Below are 18,387 nucleotides of genomic sequence, written 5' to 3' on the forward strand. Positions count from 1 at the left end.
AAATCAGATTGACTATATGCTCTGCAGCCAAAGATGGAGAAGCTCTATACAGTCAGTAAAAACAAGACCAGGAGCTGACTGTGGCTCAGACCATGAGCTTCTTGTTGCAAAGTTTAGGCTTAAATTAAAGAAAGTAGGGAAAAGCGCTAGGCCAGTCAGGTATGAATTAAATCATATCCCTGTTGAATATACAGTAGAGGTGACAAATAGATTTAAGGAATTAGATCTGATAGACAGAGTGCCTGAAGAACTATGGACAGAGGTTCGCAACATTGTACAAGAGGTAGCAACTAAAACCATCCCAAAGAAAAAGAAATGCAAGAAAGCAAAATGGCTGTCTGAGGAAGCTTTGCAAATGGCTGAGAAAAGGAGGGAAGCGAAAGGCAAGGGAGAAAAAGAAAGATATGCCCAATTAAATGCAGAATTCCAAAGAATAGCTAGAAGAGATAAGAATGCCTTCTTAAATGAACAATGCAAAGAAATAGAAGAAAACAATAGAATAGGGAGGACCAGAGATCTTTTCAAGAAAATTGGAGAGATGAAAGGAACGTTTCATGCAAAAATGGGCATGATAAAGGACCAAAATGGCAGGGACCTAACAGAGGCAGAAGAGATTAAGAAGAGGTGGCAAAATTACACAGAAGAACTATACAAGAATGAGCTTAACGTCCCTGATAATCACAATGAGGTGGTCACTGACCTCGAGCCAGACATCCTAGAATGTGAAGTGAAGTGGGCCTTAGAAAAGCTGAGCAACAACAAAGCTAGTGGAGGTGATAGTATCCCAGCTGAGCTATTCAAAATCTTAAAAGACGATGCAGTAAAAGTGCTACACTCAATTTGCCAGCATTTTGGAAAACTCAACAGTGGCCACAGGATTGGAAAAGATCAGTTTACATTCCAATTCCAAAGAAAGGCAGTGCCAAAGAATGTTCAAACTATCGCACCATTGCACTCATTTCTCATGCTAGTAAAGTTATGCTTAAAATCCTACAAGCTAGACTCCAGCATTATGTGGATCGAGAACTACCAGAAGTACAGGCAGGATTTCAAAGAGGCAGAGGAACCAGAGATCAAATTGCCAACATACGCTGGATCATGGAGAAAGCTAGAGAGTTCCAGAAAAACATCTACTTCTGCTTCATTGACTATGCTAAAGCCTTTGATTGTGTGGATCATAACAAACTCTGGCAAGTCCTTAAAGAGATGGGCATACCAGACCACCTTATTTGTCTCTTGAGAAATCTATATGCGGGCCAAGAAGCAACAGTGAGAACTGGACACGGAACCACTGATTGGTTCAAAATTGGGAAAGGAGTCCGGCAAGGCTGTATACTGTCGCCTTGCCTATTTAACTTATATGCAGAGGACATCATGAGAAAGGCAGGGCTAGATGAATCAAAAGTTGGAATTAAGATTGCCGGAAGAAACATCAACAACCTAAGATATGCAGATGATACCACTCTAATGGCAGAAAGTGAAGAAGAACTAAAGAGCCTCTTGTTGCGGGTGAAGAAGGAGAGTGCAAAACTTGGATTGAAACTTAACATTAAGAAAACCAAGATCATGGCATCTGGCCCTCTCAATTCCTGGCAAATAGATGGGGAAGAAATGGAGGTAGTGACAGATTTTATTTTCCTGGGCTCCAAGATCACTGCAGATGGGGACTGTAGCCAAGAAATTAAAAGACGCTTGCTCCTTGGGAGGAAAGCCATGGCAAATCTAGACAGCACACTAAAAAGCAGAGACATCACCCTGTCAACAAAAGTGCGGATAGTCAAGGCTATGGTCTTCCCAGTTGCAATGTATGGCAGTGAAAGCTGGACCATAAGAAAGGCTGAGCGCCAAAGAATTGAACCCTTTGAACTATGGTGCTGGAGAAGACTCCTGTGAGCCCCTTGGACTGCAAGGCGATCAAACCGGTCAGTCCTAGAGGAGATCAACCCTGACTGCTCTTTAGAAGGCCAGATCCTGAAGCTAAAACTCAAATACTTTGGCCACCTAATGAGAAGGAAGGACTCCCTGGAGAAGAGCCTAATGCTGGGAAAGATTGAGGGCAATAGAAGAAGGGGACGACAGAGAATGAGGTGGTTGGATGGAGTCACTGAAGCAGTAGGCGTGAGCTTAGATGGACTCCAGAAGATGGTAGAGGACAGGAAGGCCTGGAGGAACATTGTCCATAGGGTCGCGATGGGTCGGACACGACTTCGCAACTAACAACAACAACTCTGTATTTTGCTCTGGGAAGTGGGGGGGAGGGGAAAGGGAGGGAGGGGTTGGGGAGGGTTGGGGAGGGGGAAGAGGGTGGGAGGGGAGGGGGTTGGGAGGGTTTTTTTTGTTAAAGATAAAATGTATTGTAAAACTTTTTAATAAAAAATAATAATAATAATGTGGTTGCTAATATAGGGAGGTCCGGCTTATGAGCTGTTTCTATTTAAGGAGATGCTCACAACAAATTCTAGTTTATTTGGTGAATGCCTAAAAGGTGCATTACTTCATCTAAGCCAAAAACAGATGAAAAAACTAAAGGCAATTATGAATTGTGTTCTCTGTGGGCGCGCCGGATTTATGGAACCATCTTCCGGTTGAGCTCCGGATGGCACCCGACCTTCGCTCCTTCCGGCGCGATCTAAAGACTTACGTGTTTGAACAAGCCGGCCTGGCCTGATGGGTGATGGGTTTGGGTTTTATTGTTTTTTATGTATTTTAACTTAACTTATTGTTATAGTTTTTGGGCATCTTGTTTAACTTTTGTATTCTTGTTTTTTAACATGTATTGCCCTATTCACTGCCCTGAGTCCTTCGGGAGAAGGGCGGTATACAAATATAATAAAATAAATAATAAAAAAATAAATTAAACTTGGCTCAAATCTCAAAGATTTGCCGGATGAGAATTGGACAAAATTTACTACGAACATTTGCCTTAAATATAATAAATTAAATTTAAGTTAAGAATTGAATATATAAGTTTTTAATTATATAAATAAATATATAAATAAAACTATATAAATAAAAGATTAACAAGATGAGAGTTCCGGCACCTTTTTTTTTTTTTAGGAAAAAAGCACTGAATTTACTTATGTACAGGAAGCATACATTATACAGAAGTATTTTGTCCATTGCATTACGATGGCCATTGCAGTACAATGAACTAAAATCTCTTAATTTTTCAGGGTTACAGAGTCTGGAAGTATTTTTTTTAAATAAACGGTGTCAGGAATACGAGAGTCCAAGTACTCTTGTGTTTTATTTTTTCAAATCGGTGGAAAAGCTGCTAAAATGCAAGAGAAGAGGAGCCGTGGATCACGGTCAAGCGGTTTGCCGAAAAGAGGGAGATACAAAGACGAGAGTCGCTTTGGTGGGGTCGCCAGAACAGGATCGCTCGACAGAGCTTGCCACCTCTGGGATGGCGATCTCCCTTGCTAACGTCAGGGACGCTGCGCGAAGAGGTCGGCGCTCTGAAGGCAGCGCGTAGGTGGGACTTCTCATGCCTCGGTTGTCATGGGAGCAGTAGCAAATCACTCGCTTTTTCCCCCCCCCCGCCCTTCTTGTTGCTATGACAGCGGGAAGGGCGGGGTTGAAGATGAGGCCTAGCCATACCGAGCTTGTTTAGGGGGCGGCGCATGCGTGGGAACCTCCTCCCCCCTCCCTCCCCGCAAACCCGGCCCGGACTCGGAGGAGGAGCCGCCGCCGCCTCTGCTATCGTAAAGAAGTCAGGCCGGTCGGCGGGAGGGCAAAGACGGAGCCAGCCAGCCGCCGTTGCCGCGCCGGCAACCGCCGTGAGTGAAGGGAAGCGGTTGGGGAGGGCAGGGCCGAACAACAGAGGGAGCCCCTTCCCGCCGCCTGAGGGCAAAGGGGAGGCGGAAAGTGCCCCGTCATGGCCCCTCCTCGCTTATTCGGGTGACCCTTTCCCGAAGGGCCGCCGCTGCGGGGTATTCCCTAGAGCCGAGGCGGGTCGGGGGAAGGGGTGGGGGGCTACTCGCGGCTGCAGTGGCCGCCCCCGCTTGCCTTTCTAAAGGGCGGCCGGCTGCGGCTTTTGCTTAGTGAGGGGCAGCGCCGCCGCTCGTGCTCCTCTGAGGCGGCGGCGGCGGCGGCGAGAGCGCGAGCGCGCTGTCTGATAGAGCCAACGTCCCGGCCGCCCAGATGGGACCTGCCGGCGCGCTACATTACAGGCCGGCCGTGACTCGGCAGAGCGTCCTCGGGGATGCTGGGGATGCTGATAACTGAGAGGGGAAGGCGGCAAGGCGCGATCTTCCCCGGGCAGCCTCTCTGCCAGGGGACACAAAATAGCTTTCTTTGCTGCGCCACGGAGGTCGCCGCCGAAGAGGCACTCTTCCACTACTTCTTGCCGTGGAAGCCGAGTAAATGGGGCAGCCCTTGCTTTGTGTCGCCCTGCCTCAGCCTCTGTAGGCGAGTTTCTAAATTGGGGGTGCGGACCGTGCGGGATTTTTTAGTTTCGAGACTCCGTAGTTTCTCTGAGCCTTGTCTGCCTCTTTGCACTGACTAAACCAGGGGTAGGCAACCTTGGCTCTTTTATGACTCGCGGACTTCAACTCCCAGAATTCCCGAGCCAGCATAGCTGGCTCGGGAATTCTGGGAGTTGAAGTCCGCGAGTCATAAAAGAGCCAAGGTTGCCTACCCCTGGACTAAACAAATGTCTGGACTGGCTGGCCTAAAGGGGAGAATTAGAAAGGTTAAAGAGGGGGGGGAAAAGTCTGTCAGGAAAAGCCTGGCATTCTGCAAAACAGGGTGCAAATTAACTTGAGTCGATTCTAACATCCCAGTGCCTTGGTTTTGCAAGGCCATTCATAATTTTTTTTAACCAGCAAGTCAGTGATCATCCACTGTGGGATATGATTATATTCTTACCCTTGATTAGAGATATATGAATATTTATTTATTGATTGATTTATTGATTTGATTTGATTTGATTTGATTTGATTTGTATACCGCCCTTCTCCCGAAGGACTCAGGGCGGTGAACAGGGACATAAATATCAAAATACCCAAAATACAGAAATTAAAAACAAATTAAACCCTGGTGCCCAAATGCAGAAAATAAATTACATTAAAACAATAATTAAAACAAAACCCATCAGACCAGGCCGGCTTGTACAAACAAATAGGTTTTTAGGTCGCGTCGGAAGGAGCAAAGGTCGGGAGCCATCCGGAGCTCAACCGGTAAACGGTTCCACAGGTCAGGCGCACCCACAGAAAACGCCCTCCCCCTGGGGGTCACCAGACGGCATTCTCCGAACGGCGGCACCCTGAGGAGGCCCTCTCTGTGGGAGCGCACTGGGCGGAGGGAAGTTGATGCTGGTCGCAGGTGCTCCCTAAGGATGATGCCTTGTGTATTAACCAATCCTCTCAGTAAGGACTTGTGTATAGAGAACATAGACTCATACATGATCTAGCCCACAGGTACACAGGTGACTGAGTAACTCTGTAGATTGATGTTTGGAATGCAGAATGGCTGGTCCACTGTGTTGGCTGGCCTAGAAAATGGCTTTTTATTTTTGTGACTATCAGGCCGCTCATCAGGAAAGTGCTAGAGAGATACAGATGACAATTCATATATTTTAGGAGGTGCTGGTTCAATTTCATCTGTGAATGCATCAGTCCTAAAGTAAAAAAATGTTCCCATTTTTCCAAATCCAAGTTAATACATTCCATCTTCCCCTAGGAAAATAAGTGTTTATATCAAATGGTTATAGGCACGATAATTTTGTTTAAAATACACATTTACACACACACACACATCAATAAAATTTTCAGAGCAATACAACATCTGGAAATTGAGATCTTTTTATGAGATTTTCTGGGTACATATAAATACTGTATAACCTGATTATGGAATGAATACATTTTCTGGATTCACATGTATCGAATCATAAATTAAGTGACAGGTTGGGATTGGTTAATATGCCAAACATACAAACCCTGAAGCAAGTTAATAATAATTTTTGTAAATGTCTTTTATGCATATTTATTGTATTTTTGTTTGTTACATAAACACGGCCTCTGGGAATTGAGGAAATCCAAGTAATCTGTTGACAAATGTATCCAGTACTGTTCACTGTTTTCTACTTTTTAATGAAGTATCATTGCATGTGTGTGTGCACGTACACATGCCTTCAAATCAGTATTGACTCCTGGTGAATGCCTGGACAGGTTCCTGCACTTTTCTTGCCAAAATTTCAGAAGTTGTTTGCCATTGCCTTCTTCCTAGGGCTGAGAGAGAGTAGCTGGTCCAGAATCACACAGCTGGCTTTGTACATAAAGTGTGTGGGGGCTATATCTAACCTATTTTTGGCATATTATGGCAGATTGTGAGCTGGAGTACCATTACAAGCTGGGAATCGGTCACTTCTGGACTGTATTTGCTTACAATACAGGTAGTCCTTCTGACCAAAATTTAGACTGGAACTTCCATCACTAAGTGATGTGATTGTTAAATGAGTCATGCCTGATTTTACAACCTTTTTGTCATGAAAGTTAAGCAAATGTTGTTAAGTGAGTCTGGTTGTTCCCATTGACTTTGCTTGTCGGAAGCTTCCAGGGATGGTTGCAAATGCAATTGCATTAAGCTGGGATGCTGCAACTGTTGTATATGCATGCTGGTTGCCAAGTAGCCAAATTTTGATTATGTGACCACAGGGACTCTGACAGTCATAGGTGCAAAGACTGGTCATAAGTAACTTTTTTTAGTGCCATCGTAACTTCAAACAGGTGTTAAACAAATGACTATAAACAAATACTACTTTTTTTGCTGGTCAGCTTGGCAGTGTACCTGATCTCTGTGGTAAGTAGATGAGGTTTCATGACAAGAACATTGTTTCTTATAAATTCTGTAATCTTACTTGAGTGAATGCTCTATTTTAGAGTTCCAGCATGTCGTCTTTGTACTTGCTGCAGAAAGCAAGAGAAAGCGTCATGATTATCTGTCAGATCCCATTTGATGTGGCTATAGCCTTCCTACAGATTTCTTTTAATTGTATTTTTCATGATCTCTCTCTCTCAGTTGTTTATGCATGGTATTCTTTCTAGCGCTTATTTTTCTTTGTGCTGTGTCATAAGATATACCAGGTTCTCCTGACAAGACTGATTTAGTCTACCCATTTCCCTGCTGGACAGGAGAATGGAGGATAAGAGGGCTTTTAATCCTCCTTGTGGGGGATGTAAACTTATCTTACAAATAGAGTATTTGATTAGTCAAGTAAATCTTCTCTATTGAGTGTCTCTGATGTGACTATATGAACTGTATGAACAAACTTCTGAAAAACTAGAGTGATGTGAGAGGTCTGCTATGGTTTCATTTATATTTGTGGCTGTTCTATGTCTCCTTTGACTTCTTGCTGTCCTTTGATAATTGGTTCTTGCTTCAATTATATTTAAGTGGTGAAAGGGAAAGGTTTTTTATCCTGCTGTGAAATGATTCCAACTATTCTGTATGACCTGTCTAAAACTCAGTCTTGATCACCTTAGTATTTAGCTGCCATAAATATTTATGAGACTGGTTGACGGAATAATTGGTATTTAAAACTGAGGTGGTGTTTCCTAAATGAGCCTTCCTGGATTTTTCTGACTGTGCATGGCACTTTGGAGATAAATAGCCCGGTGTATATTTGGCTGGCTATTTTCTCTTGGATCCAAAGATGCACCCTCTTTTCTTAACCAGTTTTTGAGACCAGACTCCATTTGATGATGTCTTTAAGAATTCCCATTAGCTTGATATGGGGTAAAAGGTAAAGGTAAAGGTTCCCCCGCACGTGCGTGCTAGTCGTTTCCGACTCTAGGGGCCGGTGCTCATCTCCGTTTCAAAGCTGAAGAGCCAGCGCTTGTCCGAGGACGTCTCCGTGGTCATGTGGCCAGCATGACTAGACACCAAAGGCGCACGGAACCCTGTTACCTTCCCACCATAGTGGTCCCTATTTTTCTACATGCATTTTTACGTGCTTTCGAACTGCTAGGTTGGCAGAAGCTGGGACGAGTAACAGGCACTCACTCTGTTACACGGCACTCGGGATTTGACCCACCAAACTGCCGACCTTCTGATCGACAAACTCAGCGTCTTAACCCACTGAGCCACTGCATCCCCTGATATGGGGTAATAAGAGGCAATTAAAGAGAGGAAAAAAGTGGAGGGGAATGGGACAGGTTTTTAAAATCACTGATATAGTTGCTTGAAAAATTAGTGTTTGCTGCACTACATTAAAATTACAAACAGAAAGGGAAATGACAGTGGAGTAAAAAGTATTCTCATCGTGATAAGAACTGGAAAAAGGAACAGAAAATTTTGAAACAATATTTTAAAATACAACTTGGAAGATGCGCTATGGTTCTTGCTGAAGTAAATAGCTTTTCAAGAAAGTAACATAAGAGTTGTATGCTCTATCTTTGAACAGGCCTTTGTAATTTCAGATTTCAAGGCAGCTGTAGATTTTTTCAGCTCAGACTTTAAACAGCTGCTAATAAATATGTGTCTGATCTTTTGAAAATGTTCAAGAAATTTCTCAACCTCCCTAGGCAGCTGCTTCAGCCAATCCTTGTCTGATCCTCAGTTTCTTCTTTTTCAATAATGTTTTCAAATCTTGGACAAAATTAGGGACATCTTACAATAAAGAATTTGATTTTTGGATGTAGTAATAAAGTAAAAGTTAATGAATAAGCACTCAGAGATGAACAACTCCTAAGGTATGTGATTCATTTCTATTCTGTGTTGACCTCAAGAGAGAAATGCTGACAGTATAAATTGGGCTAAGCTGTCTACATGATTTACTGGTGGTGGAATTTTTTTCATCTTTCTTCAAGCTGGTTGCAAGTCAGTTCTGAAGCCTGGGCAGTGATGTCATTGTAAAGGACATATTCTGCACTGTATAATTGTGGATTCTGTTAAGAAATGATCTGAAGACTTTTCTTATTTCCCACTCGGGCTACAATGTGGGCCTTCTATTTTGAGAAATATTTTCTCAAACTATCATACGAGACTGGAGAAGAGACAGAGCACAGAAGACCCCCCCCAATAGTACTTATAGTCAGGGCTTTTTTTCTCATAGAACGCTCAGAACGGAGTTCCGATACCTTTTTTGGGATGGAACCTTGTAGGGTAGGCAAGGCGGGTTGTATGACATGTGTGAGTTCTGGCACCTTTTTCTTTCACAAAAAAAGCACTGCTTATAGTGAACATCAGCCATTTTTTGGTAAGCAGTGGGTCGAATCCCGAGTGCCGCGTAACAGAGTGAGCGCCTGTTACTCGTCCCAGCTTTTGCCAACCTAGCAGTTCGAAAGCACGTAAAAATGCAAGTAGAAAAATAGGGACCACTACACTGGGAAGGTAACAGCGTTCCGTGTGCCTTTGGTGTCTAGTCATGCCGGCCAAATGACCACGGAGACGTCCTCAGACAAGCGCTGGCTCTTCGGCTTTGAAACGGAGATGAGCACCGGCCCCTAGAGTCGGAAACGACTAGCACACATGTGTGGGGGAACCTTTACCTTTACTTTAAAGAATGTCTGGATGCATGAGGCCATTGCCACTATGGTAAAATGCTAAATGACTCTTCTACTTGTTCATTAGGGAACTAATCATCCTGTTTAATGTCACTTGAGTTGAGTTCTGTTCCAAAGTGTTACATTTAAATTTCTACTTGGTACCCTGCCATAGATTACTACCTGGGCAATTCACCTGTTGATTGTAATAAGATAATGTGGAGAGGTAGCTGGAGATCCACTTGAAAATGTTAATGTAATTTTGGAATCAGTGGTTGCAATTTGTTTAATGTCACAGTAATGACACCTTGGTTAATTCTAGGACTAATTCAAAGCAGAATAATCAACTACCAATGTTTCTACACATTTGTGGCAAAAGCTGTTGTTTCAGGCTGCATTTTAGGATGTGGTTGCTCACCTGTAGTTCCATATGACAAGAACTACAATCTTTGTCTGAAGGATGGTAATTCAGCAATTTTTGAACAAAACAATTTTAACAGTTTGCAGATACCATTTTGGTCATGGCTGTTGCTTAGTTAAGCTCGAAGTTCTGTGGCCTTATACAAAAATTCTAAAGACAGCTGCATGGGTTGGGAAAATTCCTGTTCCTCACTGTTACTACTACGGGAGTTATTTATATAGTCTCTTAATTACAACATGCTTGGTCTTACACACAGTCATGTCTGAGAACATTTTTACTTTCCCAGCAGTTGAAGATAAATCGCTTAGGTTATAAATAAACAGAATTACACTCTGTATTAGGTCAATTTGCCTTCATTCACAGGCCAATTTAAACTATTAATTGTGACCCCAATATCTGTTTCCAAGATTATACATACGCACACACAGATAAAGGTAAAGGTTCCCCCGCACATGCGTGCTAGTCGTTTCCAACTCTAGGGGCTGGTGCTCATCTCCGTTTCAAAGCCAAAGAGCCAGCTCTTGTCCGAGGATGTCTCCGTGGTCATGACTAGACGCCAAAGGCGCATGGAATGCTGTTACCTTCCCACCGTAGTGGTCCTAACCCACTGAGCCACCGCTGCAGCATACTGCTGGCTCATATTTAAGTGATTGTCCACTAGGACTCCGAAATCCCTCTCACAGTTACTACTATTGAGCAAGTTACCACCTATAGTGTACCTGTGCATTTAGTTTTTCTTGCCTAAATGTAGAACCTTACTTTTTTCACCATTGAATTTCAATTTGTTAGATAGAGCCTAATGTTCAAGTCTGTCAAGATCCTTCTGTATTTTAAGCCTATCTTCTGGAGTGTTGGCTATTCCTGCCAGCATCATGTCATCTGCAAATTTGATGAGTTTCCCATCTATCCCCTCATCCAAATCATTGATGAAGATGTTGAAGAGCACTGGGCCCAAAACAAAGCCCTGGGGCACCCCACTACACACTTCCCTTCATGTAGACACAGTTTCATTGAGGACCACACGCTGAGTATGGCCGGTCAGCCAGCTACAAATCCATCTGGTGGTGATGCTGTCTAACCCACATTTTTTTATCTTATCAAGTAGTAGGTTGTGGTCTACTTTATCAAATGCCTTACTGAAATCCAAGTAAATTATATCCACAGCATTCCTCTGGTCCACTAATTTTGTCACCCGGTCAAAGAATGCAATAAGTTTTGTCTGGCATGATCTGTTTTTGACAAACCCATGTTGGCTTTTGGTTATGATTTTGTTTGCCTCTAGATGTTCATTGATTCCCTGTTTCCCCTGAAATAAGACCTAACTGCAAAGTAAGCCCTAGCATGATTTTTCAGGATGCTCATGATATAAGCCCTACCCCCAAAATAAGCCCCAGTTAAGATTATCAGCTATTTAGTACCGCAATTCTCCGAAAATAAGACCTAACTGAAAAATAAGCCCTATTGTGTCTTTTGGAGCAAAAAGTAATATAATCTGGGGCAAAAAAAAAAATCAGGGAAATACAGGGATATATATAGGCAGGGCTTTTTTTCTCATAGAACGCTCAGAACAGCGTTCCGGCACTTTTCTTTTCTTTTCTTTTTTTTTTGCAAAAAAACCACAACTCCCTCTATTGGCTTTAGGAGTAGGCAATCTTGGCTCTTTTTTATGACTCGTGGACTTCAACTCCCAGAAATCCTGAGCCAGCCATGCTGAGGGGAAAGAGAGAGGTTTCCAAGCTGAGCCATGCTGGCTCAGGTATTCTGGGAGTTTTAGTCCTTGAGTCATAAAAGAGCCAAGGTTGCCTACCCTGCACTAGAGGAGGACATTAAAATTATTTACAAGGTTACTTCTTTAGGAACTAAACTTTTAGAATCTAAAACAGCCAACAGAAAAGAACCTCATATTTTTCATCTGCTTCTGTCTTTTGGAAGGTAAAATTAGATAACAAAATAATGTATTTCCTGTGTTAACATCTCTGCAATGAAATCAATAAAGGTAACAGGAAAGAAATGAGAAACATTTTTCTCAATGTAATATGTCTAATTTAGCTGATGCTAGAAAAAAATAGTATCTTTTGTACACTCTTGAAAACTATTTTGAATCTATAACCATCTATTACAACTAAACCACTTTAAATTAATTCAAGAATGAAATATTCTTAATTTGGACTTTACTTTTACTGTTTAGACTGTTGTGTGTTTTGAAAAATAGATTATTTAGAATCTAGTTATGTTGCACTTCAATCTTTAAATAATTAACCTGGTATATACATAACAGTATATGATGTTTTCCATGGTGAGCTTAACATCAATAACAACATTTATTAAAAAGGCTAATTTCTGGTGGTATTATCTGTACATTAAAATTTTGTTTAGTCACAATCTTTCACTCTTCACATTCTGGACAAGCAGTGATCATGTATCCTAGCAAAAGATGTTACATATGTGCATAAGTCAGTAGCATATGCCTTTTTAAAAATATCAGACATGGAAAGAAACAAAAATAAATAAATAAATAAACAAAAATAAGTGGCTCAGTGGGTTAGGACGCTGAGTTTGTCGATCAGAAGGTCGGCAGTTTGGCGGGTCGAATCCCGAGTGCCGCGTAGCAGAGTGAGCGCCTGTTACTCGTCCCAGCTTCTGCCAACCTAGCAGTTCGAAAGCACGTAAAAATGCAAGTAGAAAAATAGGGACCACTCCGGTGGGAAGGTAACAGCGTTCCGTGCGCCTTTGGCGTCTAGTCATGCCAGCCACATGACCACGGAGACGTCCTCGGACAAGCGCTGGCTCTTCGGCTTTGAAACGGAGATGAGCACCGGCCCCTAGAGTCGGAAACGACTAGCACGCCTGTGCGGGGGAACCTTTACCTTTACCTTTTTACATCCAGAAATGCCAACTTTTCAACAAATATTTCTCATCCATAACTATGGCACCCTAAGGATACCTGCATACATGCAAATGCTTCTCTGGGATCAGTAACACAGCAGGGATTGCTTTTTCCTTCCAGTAACAGATTGCTGGGAAATACCAAACATGGTGTTGAGAATTCCTATGTTTGTTACAAATTTTTCTGGATGTGGTTGGAAAGAGGCTGTTTGGCGCCAGAGACCACTGCCACGAGGAAACACAGCTCTCGGTCGGGGTTCGGAGCAGCTCTGGGTGGAGGCTCAGCATGGGCCGCAGCATGGGCGGCTGTGGGGAGGGGAATTCCCACGGCATATGGCTCCGAACCGCAGGGGCGGGGGTGCAAAGGACGGGTGGCGACGCTGTAGCAAGACACCGGCATCGCTCCCAGTGACAGCAACTCTGAGTTCCGGCACCTTTTTCTTTTTAGAAAAAAAGCACTGTATATTGGTGTATATATTTGTGTGTGTGTGTGTGCATGTATATTGCGTGTATATGTTTGTGTGTATAAAATCTCCCCTAATGTGAAATTTACTCAAGCTCAAAATTTAAGAGAGAATTTCTATAAGATGTTTTATAGATGGCATTTAGATCCTAAAAAGCTTGCAAGTATGTACCCGAATTATCAGCCTAAGTGTTGGAGGTGCGGGGTTGAAGATGCAACATATTTTCACATATGGTGGACATGTAAAAAGGTTAAGGCCTTTTGGATTAAAATCTGGTGGAATATACAGAAGATTTTTAAAAGGAGGATAAAGTTTTGTCCGCAATTTTTTTTGTTGGGAATAATTGTTGATGCTACAGTGGTGGACTCTAAGTTGATGCTGAATTTAGTTACGGCAGCAAGACTTTTGATAGGACAATATTGGAAGAAAGAGGAGCTGCCGACCATAGAAGAATGGACTTTAAAGGTTTCCGACCTGGCAGAGATGGCGAAGATATCGGCTTATTTGAAAGATCATTCGCAAGAACGTTATATTATGGAATGGAGAAAGTGGATTGAGTTTATCCAGAATAAGTATAGGGTTAAGAAGTTTTATCTAGCATTCGAATAAGTCTTCTTTCGTGTTTTTTCTTTTCTTTTCCTATTTTCTTTTTTATATATATTTAATAATGTTAAGTTTTGTTTGTTCTTATATAAGTTAGAGAGTGATGGATTTTAGAATTTATGGTTGTTAGTATATGGTTGCTTATGATTGCTTTTATATATATATACCTTGTATTTAGCTCTGGGAAGTCCGGGGGGGGAGGGGGGTGGGGGGGAGGTAGGGGAGGGAAGAGGGAGGGGGGAAGGGGGGAGGTAAGGGGGGAGGGAAGAGGGAGGGGGGAGGTAGGGAGGGGAGGGTGGAGGGGGATGGGGGTTTTTAATGGAAAATTGTATTGTAAAACTTTTCAATAAAAAAAAAAATCTCCCCTGTGTTATTTCTATAAATGATTCAAGATGGCGGACATATCTAATAATCTTTCTTCCTATTTTCTATATTTCTGCTACATTGAAACTGAATTACATTCTTAAAAAATTAAGGGAAAGTTTACATTGGGAAAAGACAAGAAAGAGCTATAGTAGTAATTCTGAAATGTCTTAAGGATGTCAAACATTCAGAGCATATATTAAAATAAAAGCTGGACAGCCATCTGTCAGGGATGCCTTAACTGAATTCCTGCACTGAATGATTTGGACTTAATGTCCCTAAATGTCTCTTTCTGATTTTAAGAAAGATACGAAATATAACATTTACTGTTGCAGTATATAATGTGTATGACATATATCTATCCCTTCATAATATTCTAATTATCCATTCTTATGGTTTCTAAGTTATTGTTTATAGTTGCCAGACAAATGGAAATAATGATGCAGTATAGATAGATAATGAACAGAGGATGAAAGATGTATTTCCTTTTCAGACTCTGTTCATTCTGTATCCATACCTCTGCTTACCACTGCCTTATTTGCTTTTTTTCACAGGCCACCTGTCTCATATTTTAAGTGGTTTAAGCTTTGGAGCAAGACCAAGCCACCTTTTATAAAATCTTGCACACACAATGCTATTGGCCCTCCCCTCAATCCTGCTTTTCTTTTGATACCTTGTACAGGCCAAGATGTCTTGTTTATAGCGTGCTTCATTGGTACCACATGGATGTTTGAATATATTTTGTGATAATCTTATGACAATAAAATTTGCTATTCATTTATTTATTTGATTTTTATAGCTACCCATCTCAACAAGTGACTCTGGGTGGTATACATCATAAAACATTAAAACAGTACAATATAAATGGCATCAAGTAAAACTGTTACTACCCTAATATAGTCAGGAAATGAGGCCTGTAACACATTTGCGGGGCCAGGCCTGGGCACACAACCAACTTTTCATGCTTTACAAAAGGCTAACAATGGATCATCCAGATATTTGAAGGGAGAATATTCTAGCAGGGATGACAGAAGAGAGGGCATGTCTCATGAGTCCTGCCAGCCAGCATTCCTTGGCTAACAGGACCTGCAACAAGTCTCACCTGCCTGACAGCATATAGGTGTAAACAAATTGTTTCCCAGCCATATGTTTTCCCTTTGTTCAGAGCGCTGCAATATCACTCCTCCCCCAACAAATAAACAATTTTCTTTGGTTGCCTTATAACATCATGTTTTATCTTACAGTCTGCAGTTTGTCATTACAGGTCATGTCTTAGTCTTGGTTGGTTTATCATAGTGGCATGTTGTCTACTCTGGGCTGATGGCTATCTTTTGGTTAAAGAGCCATTGGTACTCCAAGAGAACAGAGATAGGCAAGAATAGACAGCAGTTTCTGCATTGTTATTCCACTCCCATTTTATAGGTTCAAAGCCTTTGGGCATGGGCAGAGTACAGAATAAATAAGTAAATAATGAACAAATGGGATTAATTAGGAATATAAACAATATCAAGAGATTCAGCCTTTACCCATTCTGTGCATCTGCTCCTGATTGGACCCCGTGTTTTTTCAGTTATTTCTATATAAAAAATAAACATACTGGAAATATTTGTTGGCCAATTACCAACATGGAAAATAATACGAAAGACTGACAATCCATGATCCACAAAAATATGTCTGTTTTAGCCCATAGACAGAATGTGTCTGTAAAAAAACATGGTTATGAAATACATTGTCAGGAAATTCAGATTTAAATTGCTGGGCAAAAGATAGTGTTCAAGTGATGCCTAAAACGTCAATCCTAATAATTGATATTATGATTATATATTGTGTTTGCACATATCAATTATTCTTTTGTGTGCTTTTGCAAAGTGTTGAATAGAATATAGAAGCATCATTTATTAATCAAATTTATATGGATGCCCTTCTCATGGAAAGTGATTCTGGATGGTATATTCAAGCACAAATCATTGTGAGGTAGGAATACAACTTCTGAGTAGAAAGAACATATTCTCTATGCCATGCCAATTGATTTCATGTGTAGTGAGGATGTGCACAGTGTATGGAATAGAATGTACTTTGATCTGAGGTTCTGTTGGCATCCAGTCAGTGTGCAGATAAAGCGGTCACGCTGGACAGTATTCTGACCTGAGATCTGCAGAGGTTGCTTTTCTGAGCATAATGTTAGTCTTTTCCAGACATTTCATGAACAACACTAATTAGAAATACAGGAGGTCATTATTATCTGGAAAACGGCTGGGGAAATCTATAGAGAAAGTGATTGAAGGCTATAGTCTTTCTTCTAAAGCTGCTATTGTCCTGTTCCCCTTCATGAGCCTTTTATTGGAATAACTGTAGTGGTGCCTGGCCTCCCCCATGAGACTGACTCCTGGCATGCTGCCAAATTCTGTTTGGTTTCCTTTATTAGAATGCATTTCCTGTTTTGTGCCACCCTTTTGAATGTTTCCTGTCTTGGGAGTTGCATAAGCAGGACTAAGCAAATTATGTGACTGCTGACCAGTAAGAAAAATTTCACCATTGTTGAGTGGGAAGGAACATAGTAACTGTGTGAGTGGCTTGGAACATGCTAACTGAAAAGCCTCTGTTGTGTGGCACCCAGCATTCTCTTGCTTTTGTGATGTATTACTATACTGGATTAGTAGTGGAAGACAAAGCTAGGGGAAAGCCATGCTAATAGATGCCATTCAGTGGCATCTAGCTCTAAACCAATGGGTGCCTGAGATCTGGACTGATGGTATGTCTTTTTCCAAGTTGTTGCAACAAAAACAAAATTCTAGAGACAAATTTGTTAAGAAACCTCTATGGAATAGAATCTACTCCAGGGGTGACATTATAGCAGTGTTCCAATGTCTCAGGGGCTGCCACAAAGAAGCGGGAGCCAAGCTATTCTCCAAAGCACCTGAAGGCAGGACAAGAAGCAACGGATGGAAACTAGTCAAGGAGAGAAGCAACCTAGAACTAAGGAGAAACTTCCTGACAGTTAGAACAATTAACCAGTGGAACAACCTGCCTCCAGAAGTGGTGAATGCTCCAACACTGGAGGTTTTTAAGAAGAGACTGGACAGCCATTTGCCTGAAATGGTATAGGGTTTCCTGCCTGAGCAGGGGGTTGGACTAGATGACCTCCAAGGTCCCTTCCAACTTATTATTATTATTATTATTATTATTATTATTATTATTATTATTATTATTATTATTATTATTATTTGTTTGTTTGTTGGATCCGTGCCCCTCTCCTGGCTAGCTTATGCGGCCCGGGAGGGGACACGAGGCTGGTTCCATGCAGTAATAACTGCTTCTTTGAAGGAGGGTGTCTTCCCTGCCGCCTTGAAGGAGGCGGTGGTGAGACCCCTCCTCAAGAAGCCTGCCTTGGACCCGGCTGTTTTAAATAACTATCGTCCAGTCTCCAACCTTCGCTTTTTGGCGAAGGTTGTTGAGAGTGTGGTGGCGCATCAGCTTCCTCTGTTCCTGGAGGAAACTGATTATCTGGACCCGTACCAATCGGGTTTCAGGCCCGGATACAGCACGGAGACGGCATTGGTCATGCTGGTGAATGATCTCTGGAGGGCTAGGGACAGGGGTTGCTCCTCTGTCCTGGTCCTATTAGATCTCTCAGCGGCTTTTGATACCATCGACCATGGTATCCTGCTGCGGCGTCTCGGGGTTGGGAGTGGGAGGCACCGTTTTACGGTGGTTCTCCTATCTCCTGGGCCGCTCGCAGTCGGTGTTGACGGGAGGGCAGAGATCCGCCCCGAGGCCTCTCATTTGTGGAGTCCCTCAGGGGTCGGTTCTCTCGCCTCTCCTGTTCAACATCTATATGAAGCCGCTGGGCGAGATCATTCGTGGTTTCGGGGTGGGGTATCATCAGTACGCTGATGATACCCAACTTTTTCTTTCCACCCCGAACCAACCCAGTGATGCCCTCGCCGTGATGTCCCAGTGCCTGGAGGCGGTCCAGGTCTGGATGGGGAGAAACAGGCTTCGTCTCAATCCCGCCAAGACTGAGTGGCTGTGCATATCGGCATCTCGGGTCAACCAGACTAGTCCATCTCTAACGATGGGGGGGTGAGGTGTTACCCCCGTTGACAGGGCTCGCAACTTGGGCGTCCTCCTGGATTCACGACTCAATTTTGAAGACCATATAGGA

The 18,387-nt window shown here is 42.5% G+C and overlaps 1 protein-coding gene across 1 annotated transcript in view; it reads left to right on the top strand.

The window, feature by feature from the left end:
* The first annotated feature begins 3,647 nt into the window (after positions 1–3,647).
* The window catches only part of MAPRE3 (microtubule associated protein RP/EB family member 3), a 39,399-nt gene continuing 24,659 nt past the window's right edge, over positions 3,648–18,387 (top strand). Inside the window, exon 1 of the mRNA XM_083360762.1 lies at positions 3,648–3,779. The gene's annotated coding sequence lies outside the window, so the exon portion shown is untranslated. The remainder of the gene's footprint in view (positions 3,780–18,387) is intronic.

This window comes from Vipera ursinii (assembly GCF_947247035.1).
Source record: "Vipera ursinii genome assembly, chromosome: 1".
Classification (NCBI taxonomy): Eukaryota; Metazoa; Chordata; class Lepidosauria; order Squamata; family Viperidae; genus Vipera; species Vipera ursinii.